This window comes from Eptatretus burgeri, chromosome 8 (genome assembly GCF_056783735.1).
Source record: "Eptatretus burgeri isolate ZD-2024b chromosome 8, Ebu_testis_v1, whole genome shotgun sequence".
Lineage (NCBI taxonomy): Eukaryota > Metazoa > Chordata > Myxini > Myxiniformes > Myxinidae > Eptatretus > Eptatretus burgeri.
Window position 1 is genome coordinate 5,812,468 of NC_140968.1, and position 21,682 is coordinate 5,834,149.

The window sequence follows — 21,682 nt, forward strand, 5'->3', positions numbered from 1 at the left end:
CTCATAACTCATAGCACCAGCAAATCCTTTATCTGGAAAAAAAAGGTCATTCGTTTTGGGGACATTAAAGTCATCCTTTTGGCTTCGACCCGTGAAAGGGGGGTGGGGGGGTTGGGCTGGTGTGAACATCGGGGGTTATTGTGACATTCCAAGGAGAAACTGTTTAACTTTATTCAACATAGATGGAAAGGAAATGGAGCATGAATGTCATTTTGTAAAATGATGACATCCTCCATCCACAAGTACATCGATGGTAAGTGGTGTGGACAACCATATTGCTCTTCATCCACCTGGTCGTTCCCCCCGGTTTTGCACGAAACACCTCCACAGGGTGTTTCTCCAGTTTGAACAATGCCTCTTTATGACGTCATTTCGTGGATAGGAAGACCCGGTGTGTGGGATCGCAGCACTCCATACTGAAGGCATTCCAAAACTTCCACACCGTTGGCAAACGTCCACCGACCTAATGGGGGTGGACACTGAGAGTATCGAGCCGTTCCCCCTTTCTTGAACACAATGTTTGTCCTTTGTTTTACGAAATTTACAAACTTTCCGTAATGAGTGCAAGTTCCATGTGTTATTCCATGAAGGGATTGTGAATAACACGTTCGGGTGCATTCTTCACCTCCACCACAGAAGGCGAGTCGATTTGTCATTTCCTAAACCTAGAAAGGCTCGTTCCTATGAAGTTTTTTTTGTCGATTTATATTCATACTAGTGCAGGCCCGTACGTGCGTGGCCGTACGTGCAAAAAATAAATAAATAAATAAATAAATAAAGAACAACAAGAATTGTGACGTCAATTGTGATGTCATAGCACCGTGTTCTGTCATTGGTTTGGTAAATAAATGACCATAACTTGGGAACCACTTGTCCAATTAATATCAAACCTTGAAAAGGCACATCCTCAGGTCCCCAGCAATATTCCTGGCAAGTTTCAATTAGATCGGATCAGGGGTTGTCGAGAAACGGCGGTCGCAGACACACACACATACAGACAGACAGACAGACAGACAGACAGACGACACACACAGAGATTGCTGGAATTATAGATAGATAGATGGGTACCAAGAACAATTTGAGCTTGGTTGCCCAAATGGCAACATTGGTCAACTCTGGTAACTTGCATAATCCAAGATGGCCACCAAACGCCATCTCGATAACTCGGCATCTGACTCGCTAATCCTAGAATGGTGTGTCATAAATCTTTTTTCAGGTTTTCATGTGTGTAGAATCCATTTCTGATATTATTTTTTTTCGATTGCATGTCAATCTCACGTGCAGAAGTTCAGGTCAAGGTTACATTTGATCTCTGTGTGGACAACCATCGGATGTTTCAACGAAATGGCACCGAAAAATATTTTATATATATATATATATAATGTTATAGCTAATAGGTTACATGCATTTGTGCAATTTTCTTCCTAATTGTAGTGTTTATTTCGCATGATTCGAGATGACCGATACAGCGCCTGATGCTGGGAAGTGCTTTCTACCGACCTGCAGCAAGCCTGGACGAGTTAGAACATTCAAGCTACAAGCAGTAAAAAGACTTATCGAATGTGCAACAGAGCGGCGTGACGATGAAACCCTTACTAGAATGCAGTGGATGTTTTGGATTCGCAAGGTGACGAGGCATTAGCAGAAGTTCATCAAGGCTGCTACTGCTCATTCACCTCCAAGTATCATGTCAAAAAAGTTGTGGATAACAAGAGGAAGGAGGGCTGTTTCGACAGCGAAGAACCACCAACTGCCAGAATCAGACGATCACAAGTCAAAGGGTTTCATTTTAAGAAAACAATGTTCGTTTTGTGCTACATCTTGTGAGCCTGTAAATCCTAAACATCCCGATAGATGGGACAGAGTGGGTACAGCGCGAAAGAAAGGGATGTCAAGGATGCTCCACCCTTCAAGGCTGTTGTATTACGCTATTGTGATGATCGGAATGATGTGTGGAGTCGGGAAGTTGCCATGCGTTGTCACGGAGCAGATGACTTATCCGCAGCTGAGGCACAGTATCATGTTCGCCGCCGTTATGATGAATTTAGGAGAATTCCTGCGCATGCTGACCAGAGCCCCACGATTGATGATGCCGCTTTGAACCTGCTTATCGATGAAATGTACACTCATAGAAAACTAATTTTTTACAACAAACCCCCCTTCACTTCTTCAAACCACCGACTCCATTGTCCACGTGTTTTTGGCTGAAGGCGTGGGCGGAGCCTCCATCGCATCAGATCGAGGGTCCACTCTGAGGAAGGTCATGGAGTGTTTCCTCCAGCCAATGGGGGAAGGGCGAGCAGGGCCGAGGCGCTCCGGTCAATGGGAGGCCAGAGTGCCGAAAGGTACTACAGAGCCTCTTCGAAGGGCGGGCTCATATTTGTTGACTCATATTTGGCTGGTATGACAACTTTGACTTGCTGGTGTCAACCCCAAATGGTCGCCATGAGACACATGCCATGGCGACGGAATTTCAAATGGATCCAGCTGGGATCATAGAAACTGGAAACACTCAGCCTGGAGTCAGTACGCTCGTAATCCCTCACCGAGCGTCCAAGCAGGCCAAGTCGGTGGGCAATAGCAAGGCCATAACACTTGTGCACTACACTGGCCCTAAGAAGGTAACTCCTCCTGCAGTACCAACTGACAAGACCACCAAAATCAGTCCACCACCAACAGATCAGACCACCAACTTGTTACAACACGTGTTGAGGGCTCATTTACAAGTGATGTTGTGGAAAGCGGCATACCACCAAGCTCCACCCGATGATTCAGCTGATCTCACAAAATTTGGATGGGAGATTCAGGATAATATCCCTGTTCTTGGCACTGCAAAGGGTGACCCGGCACCGCCAGAGCTAATTGACGTGATCCGGTGTCAAGGTAGGGCATCACGAAGGTGAGTGGCTGCCACAGAGAACATCTTTCATGTACGTCATACTGTAACTGCTCTGGTGAAGATGGCTGCTGCAATCCACACTCAAAGAGACGAGATGTTCAAACTACAGATGAGGAGTACGTCGATATGGAGGAGGCTTATGAGGATGACGCAGATCAGGAGGATGATGTAGATCAGGATGTTGGGAAAGAGAATTTTGATGAGGGTGCCGGTCAGGAGAGCGAAGGCCAGGAGGATGAGGATGGTCGTTCTGATCCCGATTAAGAGTGGGAGCATACAGAAATTTGATTCCGTTGGGGAAGATGACAATTATCGTCTTATCGTACAATTTTACACTTATGTAATTGTGAATACCAGCTTTTGTGACATGTTGGTGATATTTTTCACATTAAGAAAACATGAATAAAGTGAATCGTTAATGTTCATCAAGTTGATTCAATTCGCCGTCCACCCCGACATCAAATTTAACCTTCATCTGACCTTCAACGCGCGAGATAGACCTGTAATCGAAGGAATAACATCAGAAATGGATTCTAGATACATAAAAAAAAAAAAAACTTGAAAAGAGGTATTTCGCACCATTTTAGGACAAGCGGGTAAAAAAAATTAAACTATCGAGATGGTGATCTGCGGCCATCTTGGATTATGCAAATTACCAGAATTGCCCAAAGTTGCCATTTGGGCAACAAAGCTCGAATTGTTCTGGGACCTCATACGATTCCAAATAAACATAAAAAATTCATAGGAAAGGACATTTCTCGGTTTGGTATTGAACAGATAGAAACGTCAAATCGACTAAAGGAGGTTATGTTTTCACCCCCTTTCGGTCCGTCTGTTTGTCTGTTTGTGTACAGGATATCTCAAAAAGTTATGAACGGATCCGGGTAAAAACTTTTGTGTACAGGTTCGGTGAGTGACAAGGACGAACTGATTAGATTTTGGTGAAGATCCGGATCTGGATCCGACTACTACAATTTTAAAAGCCATGTAGCATGATATGTCAAAAAAGTTGTGGACGGATTCGGATGAAACTTGGTGGACAGGTTGGGTGTGTCGCAAGGATTTGGTGAATATCCAAATCCGGATCTGCATCTGGATATGAGAATTATTTAATTTTTCAAGCGATTCTTCACCATTGAGAGTAACTTCACGATATAGTAACCGTATAGCATGATATTTAAAAACTGTATTGGGCCCGGTATGTTCCCGTGGATCAGGCATTACATGGCGGAGGTATGCGCTCTACCGAGTGTCTTTCTCGTTACTCCTGCCAACGAAGGTGGATGGAGGTTATGTTTTCACCACTGTGTGTTTTGTTTGTTTATCTGTTACTTGGTGAAAAAAAAAAAATTTGGCCAAGAATGTTGGTCAGTGGCAATGCCTCTTTGCCTGTCTGTCTGTTTCTGCTTGTCACACGATTTTTGGCCACAGTTTTCAAGCAATCGTTATGAAATTGTTTGTGTATGTAGGTAACTGGAGAAGGACAGCAACGCCTAATTTTGTTGAACATCCGAATCCGGATAATTGAATTTGTCAAGTGATTCTTCTCCTTTGAGAAATAGGACCAAAAACGAAATATAGCACAACATCTCAAAAAGGTTATGGATGGATTCCGACAAAACTTGGTGGACAGGTCGGGTGTGTGACAAGGACGAATTGATTCTATTTTGGTGAAGATCCGGATGCGATGATTATTTAATTTTAATGTGTTCTTCACTATTGAGCCACGTGGCTAAAAATAATATTGCATGATATCTCGAAAATACGTAGACGGATTCGGATGAAACTTGGGAAACGGGTTGGACATGTGACGATGACGAATTGATTCGATTTTGGTGAAGATCCGAATGCAGATCCGTATACGAGGATTATTTAATTTTTTTAAATGTGATTCTTCACCATTGAGAGATGGGGCCAAGGACGATATATCGCATGATATTTCAAAAATGTATTCAACCCGATAGCTACGACTGGATCACGCAGTGCGTGACGGAGGTATGCGCTCTACTGAGTGCTCTTCTAGTTCTGTCTGTGTTTGTATTTCAATCGCCGACAGATCACATTTTCACTCCAATCTTCACGAAACTTCACCACCGACTCGAGGTAGTGACAAGCTGAAATTATATTGTTTTTGAGGTCAATAGGTCAAAGGATCAACGGTCAAGGTCACATGAATCATCAATTTTCAACCAATTCACTTGATATCTACAGTAGGTATGGACTGTATTTGAAACTGAAAAACATGGGTTGACGGTGAACCCTTGTCCAAGTGAAGACTTGATTGACCCCTGTAAGTATGTCTGTCAATTACGTTCTGTTTGAACATGAGTTGGGCCGTGAGTACGTCTGTTAATTACTTATTATTGGACCTTGACTATGTCTATTATTTACCTCTATTAATTACGACAATTGGAACATACCTTTTGGACATGTAGACCTTTACAGACCGTCACACCTTTTAGAAGTCGAAGACCCTGAATACCCTTTAAGACCCCAAAGACCCTATGACGTCTAAGAACCTTAACACCCCTCCTTCGTATGCAGCACATGGCTGCGGGTAGCATCATTGGCTGAGGGTGCAGCTGTGCCGCTAATGCAATGCCCCTATTAGCAGTACACTTTCGCCAACTTCAGAAGGATGACAAGGCTTTGCCAACCCCACCTGGTGTTAATTCAACGGTAGACAGGGGCTCAAACTCAGGACCCTAGGATCTCAAGAATACCACACCAACCGCTAAGCCAACACCAGGCTCTTAATTCAAAATTAGTCAAAGGTCAACGTCAGTGGCATCCAAAACATGCAAAACACCTATTCGGCGGCAATTCAAAAATGTATCAACCAGATTTGTAATGCACAACATTCCATCATGAAACACACTTGATCGGTCGAATTTTCTGAATTACCAAATTTCTGTTTCCACGGCAACTATTGTTCAGTGAATTTGGATTTCGCAAGTATCGTGATATGCATATCTTTCTTTCTTTCTTGTTCGTTTGTTTGTTTGTCTTTGAGCGGGATATCTCAAAAAGTTATGGAGGAATTCGGACGAAATTTAGTGGAGAGGTTGGGTGTGTGACACGGACGAATTGATTGGATTTTGGCGAAGACCCAGATCCAGATCTGACCTATCAGTGGGATAGAAAACGTACACTGTTCAGCTTGGTGGAGGTATGTGCTCTACCCGAGTGCCGTTCAAGTTGGTTCATGGAATAACAGTGCATGTGAAAGATTTACTTCAACATAATCAACAATATAGGGTAAAGGTTTTATTTTTCTTCATTCATAAGAACCCAGCGCAATAATGCTGTCTCTGGAAAGATGCGCGGTGATACGACAGACATGACTGGGCCAAATGTCCATTTCCTCGGCTGATTTCATATATTGGTGCCTAATGGGGTTGTTTTTGTTGTTGTTCAATGTATTGTCCGAAATCATGGCTATTGTTGAATTATACAATTAATTTAGTCTGCTTGTATATTTACTTATTATATTACGAGCAAATACCACCCGGCGCTTCGGGTGGGTGGGGAAGAGAAGTGGAGGGGTGGGGAAGAGAAGGGAGGGGGGAGTATAGAGGTGGAGGGGAGAGGAGAGAGGACGGCGGGGGGAATGAGGAAGGATGGGGGAACGAGGAGGGATGGGTGATGATAAGACAGTGTGAGGTGAGAGGAAAAAGATGGCAGACATGCGGTGGAGCTTCAATTTCCATTCATACCGTCTCAATAAAATGATTCTGCATAGAATAACAGTGAAGATGGAAACAAAAATAGTCTGAAATCCATTTTCTACCGGCACACTATAAATACGGCCGGGAAACAAACACCACCCGGGCACAAAGAAAAACTCCCGTCCAGACGTGTCCAGAGACAAACTCCCGTCCAGAGAAAAACTCCTGTCCACACACGTCCAGAGATAAAATCCCATCAAGATGCGTCCAGCGACAAACTCCCGTCGGGATGCATCCAGCGACAAACACTGCCCGGGCGTGTCCGGAGACAAAGACCATATGGATGCGTCCGGAGACAAACACCGGGCAGACATAACCATCGTCCGGATATGTCCCAGAGAGAGAGAGAGAGAGAGAGAGAGAGAGAGAGAGAGAGAGAGAGAGAGAGAGAGAGAGAGAGAGAGAGAGAGACAGAGAGAGAGAGAGACAGAGACAGAGAGAGAGGGGGGAGGGTAGAGTGGGCGAGTTGTGGGAGGAGGGTGCTGCACTGTATTGGGAGGAACGGTTGGACAGGCTGTGGCTGCATACCATATGGGATCCCTTTAACTTTAAAGCCGCCTTTATGGCACACGCAGCTGCTAGACAAAGAAAATGAATTCGTTCAAATAATGGCCATATCCATAAAAGAGTTTCCGTTTAATGGAGAACAACCCCGGAGACATCGCAAAGTTTAATCGCCCACGAAATAAACATTGCAGATAATCCGCCAATGTTGTCTACTCGTTTGTGCATGCGTCATGTGGCACATCGTTCGCGGTTCGCGCAAACGTTATAACTTTATTTTAAAGTGCCCCTTTTCACCAGATTTACTTTGACTCTCAGTAGAGCACCTTGTGAAACTTCCGAAAATATAGACATAGATATGGCAGACTCTATGGATAAACAGTCCTCTGGCGGACAGGTAGAGCGGTCAAGCAGTGAATGCGTTTAGTCATATAAGCTTAATGAAGCTGGTTAATCTTGGCACATTCTTAAAAATTTTTGTTCACTCAATATAATGCCTCAAACAGCAGAAAAAGATAAGTTTAATGCTTTGGAAATTTCACATTTTCTTGTCCATGAATGGAGGAGGGAAAATAACCTTGCTTGCTTAAAGTAAATAGGTATATCGGTTTAGTTGCAAGACTCGTTATTTCTTTAAATTATCAGATTTAACTCCAGATTTTGACATTTATTTAGTCTGGACAATATTCGATCCTCAAAACTGAAATAATGTTTCGATGATGTACTTTAATTAGTCCGTGAGAGTAGATCGTGGAAAATCGTATCATAGAATGCGTTCAATCGCTCCAAGCCCCTAATTTGAAAACTATAGCACTTACAAAAGCGATGTATACAGCGATTCATAGCTATGATGAACTGGCACCTGATAATATGAGTGAGGAAAGTGTAAAATAAACTTTGTCGTTAAGAAATCGTTGCAGCCTGTTCAAAGTCCAAGCGTGGTTGAGCAGGCCAAAAAAAAAACGTGGCGGATTCAGACCGCAGCAAAGTTATCTTGGATACTCCTTCAAACCCCGTAGAGCGGTGATCGAGGATGGACCTAATAAAGGATAATAATTAGATAAGGCTATTAATTATCCTCAAAACGAACCCAAACACCCAATTTCCAGTCATGCACTTCCTTGGAGTTTTCTTGGTATGCAGGCAAAGTTTTCGGCTGCGAGGTTTCATAAATGTTGGAGTTATGGAGGACACACACACACACTGGAAGAGATGAGGCTAACGGGATAGCTCAGAGGTGTCTTTAAGTTATGCAGTGTAAGTTTGAGTTACCAACACGACAGGATTCCCTTGCTTCTGATGTTGTCAGCATACTTCAATCCTGTTGATTGCATCCATTGTTCCACTGTCCATTGAGGCAGTTCGACACTAGCCCTCACCAGCAAAACTAGCAGTGATTCATTCAGCATTAAAGATGTTTCTGTAAGTGTACCTTAACATGAATTGCAAGATTAATAGACAATGGAGAAATTAAGTTGATTGATGGGATTTCAGCCTGGGATTCCAGCATCATGTGCTGCATGCGTTGAGGGAATGCTAACTATGCCTTGGGAAATGAGCGTGTCGCTGTGCGCCTGTGCTCCAGCCAAATAATAAATTCTTGCCTTTATTACACCCATAGACAATATCGGCACTGCCTGGTGGCATTACACACGTGACGTCATGATGCATGAATGCCAATCAATATGCATGAAAGAAAAATGTGGTTTGAGCTGTTGCTCAAACGGAAAGTCAAAAGAAAGGTTAAAATTTCGATGTAGGGCAGAAATCTATTGTTACATTATTGTTCAGTGCATGGTGAAGGGTTACGTGCACAGTTGAGGGTGCCACCATGCCACAACTCTCCCCCCCCCCCCACCACCCCCAATGTGAAGTGTCTATTACAGGAAATGCCATCAGATTCGTGTTAGTAACGCCACCTTCGCGGGGTGTATGCCTGGTGTTGGCTTAATGGTTAGGGTGTTGGGCTTGGGATGCTAGGATTCTGAGTTCAAATCCCACTTTGCTGTTGAATTAATACCAGGTGGGGTTGACTCTGCCCGTCATCCTTCCGAGGTCGGCAAAATGAGTGCCAGCTTGCTGGTATCCTGTGTTGGAGTGACGACCCGTCCAGGATTGTGCCCAATTGCCAAGGAGGGTGCTTAATATTAAGCAGTACTAACACTCTGCACAGAGTATGGTCCCAATCTTCTCTCCTCTCCTCTTCACGGGTTGTGGCATTTGTAGCGATGTGCGGAAGGTGATATGAATCAAATAGTAACTATGCATGGAGTCTCATAAGTTTCCCCAGTGTCACACCGCCTCTCTGCTTCCCCAGTGTCATGCCTGATCCATGTCCCATTCCACTCCCCCAGCGTCCCGCTCCCTCCCGGCTTTCTCAGCGTTCCAACTGCTCTCCGTTTTCTCAGCATCCTGCTCCCTCTCTCTGCCGCCGCAGTGTTTTTCCCCTTCCATGCTCACGCCACATCCCATTCCACATCCTCTCACCTCTCCTTCTTCACATCTTCCGACCTCCTCCCGTCTTTCTCACTCCCATGCCAACAGCACCTCCTCACCCGTCCATAACTCTTTGGACTTCCAATATCCGAGTTATTCACTTCCATTTCACAGATCTCTCAATCCAAGCTGCAACTGATAAACCTGACATCTGCCCAACATAATCCTTCCTCCCACAGGATCTTCCCGATTTCTCAGTGTCTCTCCCTGGTTCTTGTCATTTCCGGTCAAACAGGCCTGAACCATGTTCCAGTGACGGAGTTGCAGTGTATGTCAAGCACTCCATTTCCCGCTGTCCATGCCTACCATCCCCACTCCTAACCCCCAGGAGTATCTTTGGCTGCGCTTTCCCCTTCACAACCATCTCCTGGTTTGTCTGTGTGCTGTATGGTCCTCTGAACAGGCATGACTATATTTACCTCTCCCTTCCTGCCAACAATGACCATCTTATAGCCACCCGTCCCAACTCTCTCTTTCTCATATGCGGTGATTGCACCTGTCACCATGCCAATTGGCTTGGTGTTGGTAGCTCTTCAATCAGCCGTGATACGGTAGCAAAGGACTTCAGCAACTCCATGGACCTGACCCAATCTGTGAAGTTTCCAACCTGGATTTCTCCCAATGGCACATCCTCCTGCCTGGACTTGGTACTGACCTACTGATGTCAAATTTTCCTTCTAATGTCTCCTGTTGCTCTTCTGCTCCAATCGGTTAATCTGATCATGTGCTTGTGAGAGTAAAAAATCTCTCTGGATATTGTCAGAGAGCTGATTCAATGATGTAGTTGTAGAGTCTGGCAGTTCACTCAAGCTGACTGGCAGGGACTGCATGCTACCCTCTCATTTCAGGACTGCTGCTTCATTTCCACCAATCCTGATATTAATAGTGCTTGGGAATCCTTCCATACACACTTGCTTTCCCTTGTGTAGATTTATACCATCTCATCTGCATTAATCATACCTATTCTCTCAACCCTGGGGATACATAATCCTGTGGTGAGGCAGTTGTCTTCAAACAACTTGCCTTCTCCTCCTGAAAGGCAAATCCGACCAAAGGCAGTCTCAGATCATTCCACAAAAGCTGGAACAAGTGTGTGTCCACTCTCAGGTAAGCCAGACAACAACATGTGACCAACTTCAAGATTAAACTCTCAAACCCGTCTCCTTATTCAAAGACCTGAAAGCGCCATATCAAGTCTGTATCTAGCGTCTTGTGTATGCTTCCTCTCCATCCGTTTCCTCACTTCAAATGGCACCACAGTTGACTGCTCATGAGAAGGCCGTATACCTCAATTTTGTGTTTGTTTCCAAATCTTGTGTACCCAAACCCTCACTCCCTCACCGAGTCAACCCTCTCGTACCCAACTGTTTCCTGATACCGCGTCTTTCCCACTTGAGAAGGTGGAGATGTTTCCGGCAAACCTCGACTCCGATCCTGCAACAGGCCTAGAAAGCATCAATGCATGTTTCATTTTAAAAAAAGAAAACCTGCTCTGCTGCTCTTACTACTCATCTTTCTGCTCAGTGAGGATTCCCACACCCAATGCACATGACTCTATCTTTTCTTCAAATACGACCAAAAGTTTTCAGTAAACATTATTGAATTGAATGAACGGCATTGCTTGGGCTGATTTGTTTGATTCACTGGTTGGTCGAAAATTGCACTGACTATGGAGGATGTGGAGAGACAATTTCAGGGAGTGATTGAAGACTTGAGTCATGAGAGCCAGAGTGGCCCAATTAAGGCAGAACAACAACAACAAAAACTAGAGGGGGAGCACGGGAGAGTGCAAAACCTCCGCCGCCAATACTGCTGGGTCACTCAAGTGAACCTTATATCTTATTCATAAAATATGATGTCAACAGTGCTGACAGTTCTATTTCTTTTCTCCATTTTGGGGGGGGGGCGGGGGATTGGAAATCACTTAAAACATGTAAAAATGCAAAATAAAAAAAATCGAAATTTTGTTGAAAAAAAAGTTGCAAATTTTTTTTTTCTCGAACAATTTTTTTTGGGGGGGGTGGAAATCACTTCGAACATGTAGAAATGAAAAAAAAAATATTTTTTCTTTTTTTGGGGGGGGGGGTAACAAGTTGTTTGGGGGGGGTTGGAAAACACTTAAAACATGTAAAAATGCAAAAAAAAATTTTCTCAAACTATTTTTTTGGGGGGGGTTGGAAATCACTTAAAATATGTAGAAATGGAAAAAAAATTTCTCTAACAATTTTTTTTTGGGGGGGGTGGAAATCACTTAAAACATGTAGAAATGCAAAAACAAAAAATTTTTCTCTAACTTTTTTTTTGGGGGGGGGGGGAGACCAAGTCCAAAATTTAATGGCATGATCCTTGGACCATACCGAACCCCCCCACCAAGTTTCGTCGAAATCCGTCGAGGAGTTTTTCCGTAATACTATTCACAAACAAACAAACAAACAAACAAACAGAAAGGGGTGAAAACAGTAACCTCCATCCATCTTCGAAGATGGCGGAGGTTAATAAAAAAATTAAAAAAAAAAAATCGCGAAAAATTTTGTGCGAGACATTGGGGAGCCGAGTCATTGTAGAATTCAGAAAGTGCCAGCGTTTCGGGTAGCGGAGCCATGGCGAGATTTTGGAATTCATTAATCAAGTAACTGTGGAGCAAAGCAACACGCCATCAGTGCAGCATAGTCTCGGCTTGCTATAAACTGTCATCCTGGTGTTATCCCTTGGTAACATTTGATTCTCGTGTGTACAAGGACGAGAATCTCGTACACACGAGACCTTGGCGTTCGTGACTGCAGCAGCACTTTGCCTATTCTGAACGCCCTCAGGGTTCTCTAACCTCCATCCACCGGTCCACTGCATCACTGTGTGCACGAAACCTGTTCAGCTGTGCAACAGCTCAGTATATCAGCCAAATCGATTCTACAGGTAGCTGTGGGTAATAACTCTCCTCCTTCCAACTCTCACCCTTTGTGGCCTGCCACTCTCAGTAGCCTCTGATGAGGCCTCCGTATTTAACTTTGGCTAAAGACCTTGTGAAGGCACAAAAACAATCTTGGGTGTCTGAGACTGTAGTGACCTTTAAAGAAAGAGTGGCCAGGTGCGCACATTGTGATATTGTAGCCGAAACCTCTCCTTAAAATATTTCAGTTCTTTTGTTCGATTAAAAAATAAATGACACCTTTGTTTGCCGTCTGTGCTTCTACAAGGGTGACATTTTTCTTTTTCTCAAACCCGAAAGCCCATCCCACACGAAATTCTCCCCAGTTAACACAAAACGTGTCGACGATGCTTGAAACGTCGTCGCAACGTTGCAGGTATAAAAATACAACACGCGCAGCCGAGCCTTGCGTTTGACCCCAAAGCGGTAATTTTCAAAGAAGTCACAAACAAATCGTTGTTTGTGCTTGGTCGCCGTGACATTAATACAGATATCGTGTAAAACAAGTTGGCTAAGTGTTATAAATGGTGTTCAAACAAAACCTAATCCTGCTGAGGATTGTAATGTAGAACATTTCCAGTGACGTCACAAACACTTTGATCGTTTTGGGTTCTCCCTTTGTCAAGCGCATGTCGCCTCCATGTCAAGAAGGATGAAGGGATGCCGCATGCCATCCTTCCGACGGGTACCACAAACTGGCTGTCTCTTCTGCATTCAACTTATGCTCATGAAAGATCTTTCGGAGAGATGAGACCAACGCGTGCCAGTTCCTTGAACAAATTCTCTACTTGGGTTTAACTGTTTTTTGGGGAGTGCTCGGGTGTAGATATGACACAGTCATGATGAAGCAACGACCTTATCCTGTGCCAGAATTTATTTATATGGCCATGTTCTTGCAACTGCATATTAAATATCAGGGGAAGAAACCTTCCATCTGGATTAAAAACAAAAATCTGAGCACATTTAAAGGTTACTCTTTATCTAAATAAGAAAGATTGCTGGTTACTTGATCCCTGACGTGCCTGCAGTGCCCCACTATGCGGTTAGAACAATGTTACGCAGGACGTTCATGTAGACATTCTTCGCGTGATTCATTGCAATTACAAAGCACCAGCATCAGAGATTGAATGAGCCTTGAGGAGACATCGATTTACTACGTAGGCATTACAAGGGGATTCCACATTCGTCAACGCTTGTCAAGTACGAAATAAAGTGCAACGCTTTTCTCATACACAGTGACGTACGTACAACGCATCTCACGTACAGGATACGGTACACATTGTACATTGAAACATTTTGCGTGCGAGGGAGGGAGTGGGGTGCGTGTGACAATCACCAGGGGCATATGAGGTGAGGGTCGGGGGGGGTGTGTGAGGGGGGGTCGGGGGGGGCGTGTGAGGTGGGGGTCAGGGGGGCGTGCGAGGTGGGGGTATTTTGTCTTCAGACTGGACCAGTATTTCGTGGCCAACAACATGGCGGCTGTTGGTGATGCCGTGCGTCGTCGACTGTGTTGTGGACTGGACTGTGAGTGGGCAGAAGGTGTACGGATTCATCAAAAACCTGCTGTCACCATGGCGACCGACCAACAAATCATATGAAGAACTCTGTGAGCAAGTCAAGCTACACTTCATGCCAAAAGCTGGTCTAATCATATCAAGGTAGAAGTTTTAGACACACACTCGCCAGGAAAATCATGACATTTCCCGTTTTGTCACTGATCTGCGCCGTTTAGCAGAACCGTGTCAGTTTGGTGCTGTCCTTGATGAGATGCTCCGAGACTTTTTTGTGATTGGGGTAAATCATGATGTCATATTATGAAAACTCCTTGCTCAAGAAGATGACCGTGACCGAGGAAAAGCAGTGAGGATTGCACAGGTGTGTATGACAACTGCTGAAAACCTGAAGGAGATGTCGTCGAAAAGCCAGAACTCTTCAAGTGCAGATACTGTTAATAAGATTGCTCAATCTTTGTATAAGGCAACATCTAAGCCAGTTCAGGTCAGGTATGGGAGCATGCGCCAGAAGAGTGCGTCGCTGCATCCACTTTCCACCGGTACTCCAGGGGCCTCCGTCTGGCCATCCCCCAGGCAGATGCCATGCCCATCCCCATCTCCTAGAGATGCCGGTCAACCTGCTGCAACCACGAGGCACGTGGTCGGCCCATTGGCCTCCTCCACTCACGAGACTCCCTCGCTGAGAGAATCTGGTGAGCAGGATCAGCGTCAGGAAAACGAGCCACATGTCCATACAGCCGCAACTGACGCTCATGGACTACGCAGGTAACAAATCTCATCCGAGTCTCTCTCAGCAACCGCTCGTTGGACACAAAATCCGACCAGCGATAGCCAAGGATTCTCCGAAGATACCTGGTACCAAAGGAATTAAGTCTCCGTCTCAGATCCTTGGTCAGAGTCCAAGTCTCGCATCTTGTGTGTCGCATCTCGCATAAGCCAGTTGTGCGTTTGAAACCTGATTCATCGGTAGCGAGAGGCCTCAAGAACTTGTGTTGGTGTTGTGGTGCAAATCATATGGCTGACCAGTGCAGTTTCAAGCGGTATACATGTAACGGATGTGGCAAGATCAGACATCTTCAAAAGAGGTGTTCCCATTCCAGCAGTGGTGATCGTAATGGCACCACCCATCACGTGGATGATGGTGACCATGTTGCTGGAGCTGATGAGTCGTCACTGCATGGTGAGGAGTATGACATGTATACAATCCGTGGCAGCACCACACCGATAACTGTTGATCTTCAACTGAATGGCAAGCAGATGTCAATAGAAGTGGACACAGGGGCAAGTCAGTCAATTATGAGCCAGGAGATATTTGACAAACTGCGGGACTGTGAGGCTGTGAAGCCCAAACTTCGTATCTACACCAAGGAAATTGTTCCGGTGTTCCAGATGTCAGTGTGTCTTATGATGGTGTGACTTATGAACTACCTATGTGGGTTGTACCAGGCAATGGCCCGACATTACTCCGTCAAAACTGGCTTGAGAGCAGAAAGCTTAACTGGCATGAGCTCAAAAAGCTGTCTTCAGTGGAGGCTTCCAGTTGTGCTCAAGTGCTGCAGAAGTTTCCATCTCTGTTTGAGCCAGGAATTGGTTCCTTCATGGGGATGAAAGTTAAGATTCATCTGGACTAGGAAGAAAAGTCCATCTACTGTAAAGCTACGTCTGTTCCCTACTTGATGAGGGAAAATGTCGAGTGTGAACTTGAGAGATTCCAGAGTAAGGTGGTCATCTCTACTGTTGAGTTCAATGAATGGGCTCGTCCAATTGTTCCAGTCCTGAAAGGCGATGGAGCAGTGAGGATCTGTGGGAACAACAAGGTGACCATAAATCACCACTCCATGCAGGATCAGTTTCCACTGCCCAAAGCGGATGACCTGTTTTTGACATTAGCTGGTGGAAAGTCATTCACCAAGTTGGATCTGACGTCTGCCGATATGACACAAGAGCAAGATGAGGAGTTAAGGAAACTCACGTGCATCAACACTCACAAGGGGATGTTCATCAACAATCGTTGTCCTTTTGGAATACGTTCAGCAGCTGCCATATTTTAGGGAAACATGGAGAGTCGATTGAAATCTGTGCCAAAGACTGTCATGTTTCAGGATGACATCCTGATCACGGGCTGCAACACCGCAGAACACCCGAGTAACCTGGAGGAAGTCCTGCATTGTTTGGACAAAGTGGGACTTGGACTGAAACGTGAGAAATGTGTGTTTAAGGCACCCGAAGTGGTATTCCTAGGCAGAAGAGCTACTTCCATGTGATTGCAAAGTCGAAGCAATCAAGAACGCACCCAAAGCAGAAAATGTGTCACAATCGCGTTCCTTTTTCAGTTTGCTCAACAATTTTTGGCAGTTTCTTGCCGCAGGTGAGCAAAGTGCGAGAACCCCTGCATCAGTTACGTTGGAAAGGAAAAACTTGGGTTGGGGCAAGGCCCAGGACGATGCCTTCAAGGACGCTAAAGGTCTATTGTGTTCTGACAAGTTGCTTGTTCATTATAATCCATGTAAGCATCTTGTATTGTCATGTGATGCCAGTGCCTCTGGGGGTCGGCTGTGTGTTAGAACAAGCCAATGAGTCGGGAAAGTCACAACCTGTTGCGTATGCTTCCAGAAGCTTGACGAAAGCTGAAAGAGCCTCTGGTATGGTTGATAAAGAAGCATTAGGCTGTGTGTTTGGGGTAACCAAGATGCATCAGTGTTTGTTTGGTCGTAAATTTGAGCCTGAAACTGATCACAAACTGCTCACCTTCTTGTTTTCAGAGAACAAGGCAATCAACACCAATGAATCATCACGTGTTCAGCGGTGGGCCTTGACGCTGTCTGGTTACAATTATACTATTCGTTACAGGCCGAGCACTGGGAATTGTGCTGATACATTGAGTCGACTGCCGGTACTCATCACTGATTGTAACAATATCCCTCAACCTGCTGACCTCGTATTAGCTATTGATGCGTTTGAGAGTGACAATTCTCCAGTCACTGTTGCTCAAGTGAGATTGTGGTCCAACAGAGATCATGTGTTGTCTGTAGTTAAGCGTTGTGCGATGACTGGCGATTGGTCCCGTATACCAGACTCAGAGGAGTACAAACTGTATTTACGTCATCGGGATGAGCTATCTGTCCAGTCAGAATGCTTACTTTGGGGCCGACGTGTCATCATGCCAAAGCAGGGAAGAGAGAAGTTGGTTTCTGAACTACTTAGTACCTACCCTGGTATTGCTACGATGAAAGCTATCACAGGGTCTTATGTTTGGTGGCCTGGCATTGATTCTGAAGTTAAATCTTGTGTTAATTGTTGTGATATGTGTATGCAGATCAGCAAGTCACCAGCGGAATTACCGCTGAGTCTTTGGTCATGGCCTTCCAAACCTTGGTCCAGGATAATGTTGACTTTGCAGGTCAGTTCTTAGGGAAAATGTTCCTTGTTGTCATCGATGCATTTTCCAAGTGTATTGAGTGCTCGATCGCGTCTATCAGCACTTCTGCCGCCACCATTGAGAATTTACGTGTCATGTCCGCTACTCATGGTCTACCTGATGTGTTGGTAAGCTAAAATGGTTTGTGTTTTACATGTCAGGAATTTCAGGAATTCATGAGGTTGAATGGTATCAAACATGTCAGTTCTGCTCTGTTTAAACCTGCTTCTCATGGTCAGGCAGTGTGTGCTGTTCAGATTATCAAGCAAGGGTTATGCGTGTTGCTCAAGGTTCGCATCAAACGCGTTTGTCACGCGTGTTGCTATGTTACAGGTCCAGACCACATACCGTAACTGGAGTGCCTCCAGCTGAATTGCTTATGAAGTGAGAACTCAAAACCAGACTTTCTCTTGTTCATCCTGACATCGGTGAAACTGTTGATAACAAGTGTCAGAGTCAGAAATACTATCATGATCGCACGGCTGCATTGCGCGACTGCTCAATCTCCAGATCTCTCAGCTCCATCTCACATCACACCGAACCACCAGTGGCTTGCTCGCACAAAACCCGGGAAGGTGGGGCCTCTCTGTTTGTTAGGCAAGCCTCTTCGCTTCTGACATCACGCCCATCAATCATCAGCCTTGGGGGCGTGACTTCGCCCGCCATCACCTTTGGAGGCAGGGCTTCTGCCTTCTCGGCACGTTTGGCTTGCTTGTTGATGCAAAAACGTAGGAATAGGTTACAGGGGACCAATCACACACTGGAGGAACTTATTCTTAATCCCTATCTAATTAACACCGCACCACGCCCCATGTGGTGACACGTAACACTTAAGCTCACAGTCTCCCTACTTAATTACATCAACATGTCTCCTACACGTCCACAGACCAAACAACTCTATTCATTCCTAACTTTCTGATTAAATTTCTCCATCTACCACCACAACAATAACAATATAAATAAATTAAAATCAATAAATTAACAAAACGATAAATGTAAAAAAATGTAGGTGAGCAACCCAAGACAATGGGGAAACACGGTAATTTTGCGTGCCAATGGACATCAAAGCCGAAACACCAGAAGAAATCACATAACCATCAGAAAACATCCGTAAATGAAAATTTTTTTAAAAAATTAACAAGAAAAAGAGCAATCTGAGATTACAGACCCTCACCAAGGCGTTTTATGTGGTGCTTGTGTCGTTTTGTGTGGAATTTGTGCATTGGTGTGTTATGTAATTAATTGGAGACATAATTAGAGCTGCCACTTTATAACTGCTGGTAGTGATGACTGGGTACCAAGATGTCCCACTTTGATGGAACCCTGCTTTGATCGGACACCTGACCCTGACCCATGATGCTATTTAAACAATTATTCAATTGAATTTAGAATGGGATTAAAATAAATTAAATTCAAATCAAATGGAAGGCCAAATAGGTACAGTCCTGCATTGGAGTCATCAGAAGGAACCCGAACAAGCAAAAAGCAAAGATTAAGTCATCAGGTGGAACCTGGATAGGATTTGCATTTCAGATGCTACTCATCTACCCTCAAACCCATCTCGGCACAGCCAAGTGAGCATTATTCAAAAACAAACAAACAAACAAAAAACAACAACAAAAAAGAACCCAGATCGAAAAATTAAATAATTCTGGTTGCCAGACCGTGCGTCAGATCAAGTTGAAATTAAAAACATGTATTCCCCATCACTACTAACTCATAATTGTGAAGTTTCATGTCGATTGATTAAGCGGTTCCAGAGAAAACATTATGTGATATTTTTCTTCAAACCATGTGGCCTATGACGTCATATGTATGAACCATTTGTTCCTCATGGACAGGCTGTCGGTACGTGTAAAGTTTCATCTCAATCTGTTCAGCCACTTCAGAGAAGATGTTTGAAGGTTTTTTTTTTTTAAACAATATGGCTGCTGAATCACATGATGGATAACGTCATCAAATTTTTTTTTCTGTGGACCATTTTATCCCAAGATCACCCTCAAAAATTTCCATACTGATCAGATGCAATCGTCTACATATGCAATTATGACATCATAACGAAGGCACCTATGATGTCATAAAAACATAGGGCAATATCCCTGGGCGCTCACCTGGTCGTGGCTGGATAAGATAACCAGGGAACCACTGGCAGGCATGGATTGGATGACCCATCCATACTAATAAATGTCAATGTGTGTATGTGTCAGTGTGTCTCCTCCATAACTTCAAAACCATAAAACCTATCGGCCTGAAACTTTACATGCATACGAAGAAAACTCCAATGAAGTGCAGAGTGAAAATTGGATGTTTGGGTTAATTAAAACACCCATTTTGAAGATAATTATTCAGTTAATTAAAACTCCCCTTTTGAAGACAGCCTTATTTAATTATACCTTTTATCAGGCGCATCCTCGGTCACCACTCTCTGTGGGGTCTTAAGGCGTATCCAAGGTAACCTTGTTGGGGTCTGAAGCCGCCACGTTTTTTGGCCTGCTCAACCATGCCCTGACTAGGAAAAAGGCCAAAACGATTTCTTAATGATAAAGTTTTTTTTCTTTTCACTTTCCTCACTCATAATCGAATGCCTGTTCATCATAGCTACAAATCGCTGTATACATCGCTTTTGTAATACTATACTTTTCAAATTAGGAGCTTGGAGCGATTTCATGCATTATTCTCGGGGTCGAACATCCGGGAACTTCGCCGATCCATAATGCAATGTCCGCATAGCAACGCTGGCGAAGGGGAAAACAAAGTACCTCGTTCGCTCGGATCGCCCTGCTATGCGTTGCAGCGGTGTATGTAGCGCTAGCGCTATCGCACAGCACTCGACTCGTACCTGTTACAAGTTTGTTTCTTTTGTAGCCTTTATTACACATTATTATTTGCAACAATGCCAAAAAAGTTGCTGTATTTTCAGTTGTACTAATAACAAGGCAAAAAATTCAGAACTCTCCTTTTATCTCATACCAAATCGGGCTACTGAACCAGAGAGGAGACTTCTGTGGCTTAGAGCCATGAGACAAAAAAATTGTGGGCTTCCAGTGATCGGTAGTTTTTCATTGCCTCATGTGTAAACACTCCTGAGATTAAAAAGAAAAATATATTCTGTGGTTAGTTATTAAAATAGTACCAGGGCAATTAAGCAACGGTACATCACGCAAAAACATTAATGCCTCGACCCTTGATTGTCATTAATAGGATTAGAACTTGCAAACTAAATGCAATGACAATGTGTCGGCCTTTCCTTAAAGTTCCACCGCAGTCTTGTCCTCAGCCCAGGCGCTTCAACTCAACAGCCACAAGAAATATCCACGCACTGCTACATCATTACAAAACGTAGACACACACAGGTACACATGCTCACTCACATACGGCAACGCTCATACACACAGTCATACACATCATTAAAATCAGGGATAAGACAGAATTTATACAACATGAATGTGAGCAATATTTTAATCATTCATTGATATTCTTGCTGAGTCAGTGAGTGACCCACAAAGAGCACAGATGACTCACTGTCACACAGTACAGACAAGGCAGGTCAATTAAAACTATTACTAACTAGCCACGTCGGCTCGGGAGTTCATAAATAATATATTAACACTCCAGTACAGTAATATTTGATAATACACAGTTAAAACTTGGTTTAAAATTGAATTACATACCTGGTGTCTTGACTAGATACATGTACATCCGTCCGGGTATTGCACATTCGGCCATTCCTTCGGGTTGTTGATCCACGAATCACCAAGGTCCTGGTTGGGGCAAGAAGCAAGTCCAATTAACTGTATTTTGGCTCGATATCTGGCCAATGCATCACCTCACAAATGTTCTATATATTGATATGATATTGCAAACACTTGGATGAACACGATGTATCAACAATTTATCTGAAATACATCGACAGAAAGAAACAAATCATTCGGCTTTGCGTGCAACTAAAACCACGATGTACGTGCGTCTGTGATCGGTGCTGCGTTTGTTTTCCCCTTTTCCAATATGGCGGGGCGGGTCGCGTTACCAAGCGAAGTCACATGACTGTGACGTATGTCCGACCTCAAGAATACGTTTCGATTTTCCACGATCTACCCTCACGGACTAATTAAAGTATATCATTAAAATGTTATTTCAATTTTGAGGATCGGATATCATCTGGACTAAATAAGCGTCGAAATCTGTTGCGAAATCCGA

General features: G+C 44.1%; 1 long non-coding RNA gene across 1 annotated transcript in view; it reads right to left on the bottom strand.

Moving 5' to 3' along the window:
- Positions 1-355: 355 nt before the first annotated feature.
- Positions 356-21,682, bottom strand: part of LOC147020992 (uncharacterized) — a 30,718-nt gene continuing 9,391 nt past the window's right edge. The window contains exons 2-3 of the long non-coding RNA XR_015060694.1: positions 21,157-21,246; positions 356-463 (exon numbers count right to left, since the gene is read on the bottom strand). This is a non-coding gene — a long non-coding RNA (uncharacterized LOC147020992). The remainder of the gene's footprint in view (positions 464-21,156; positions 21,247-21,682) is intronic.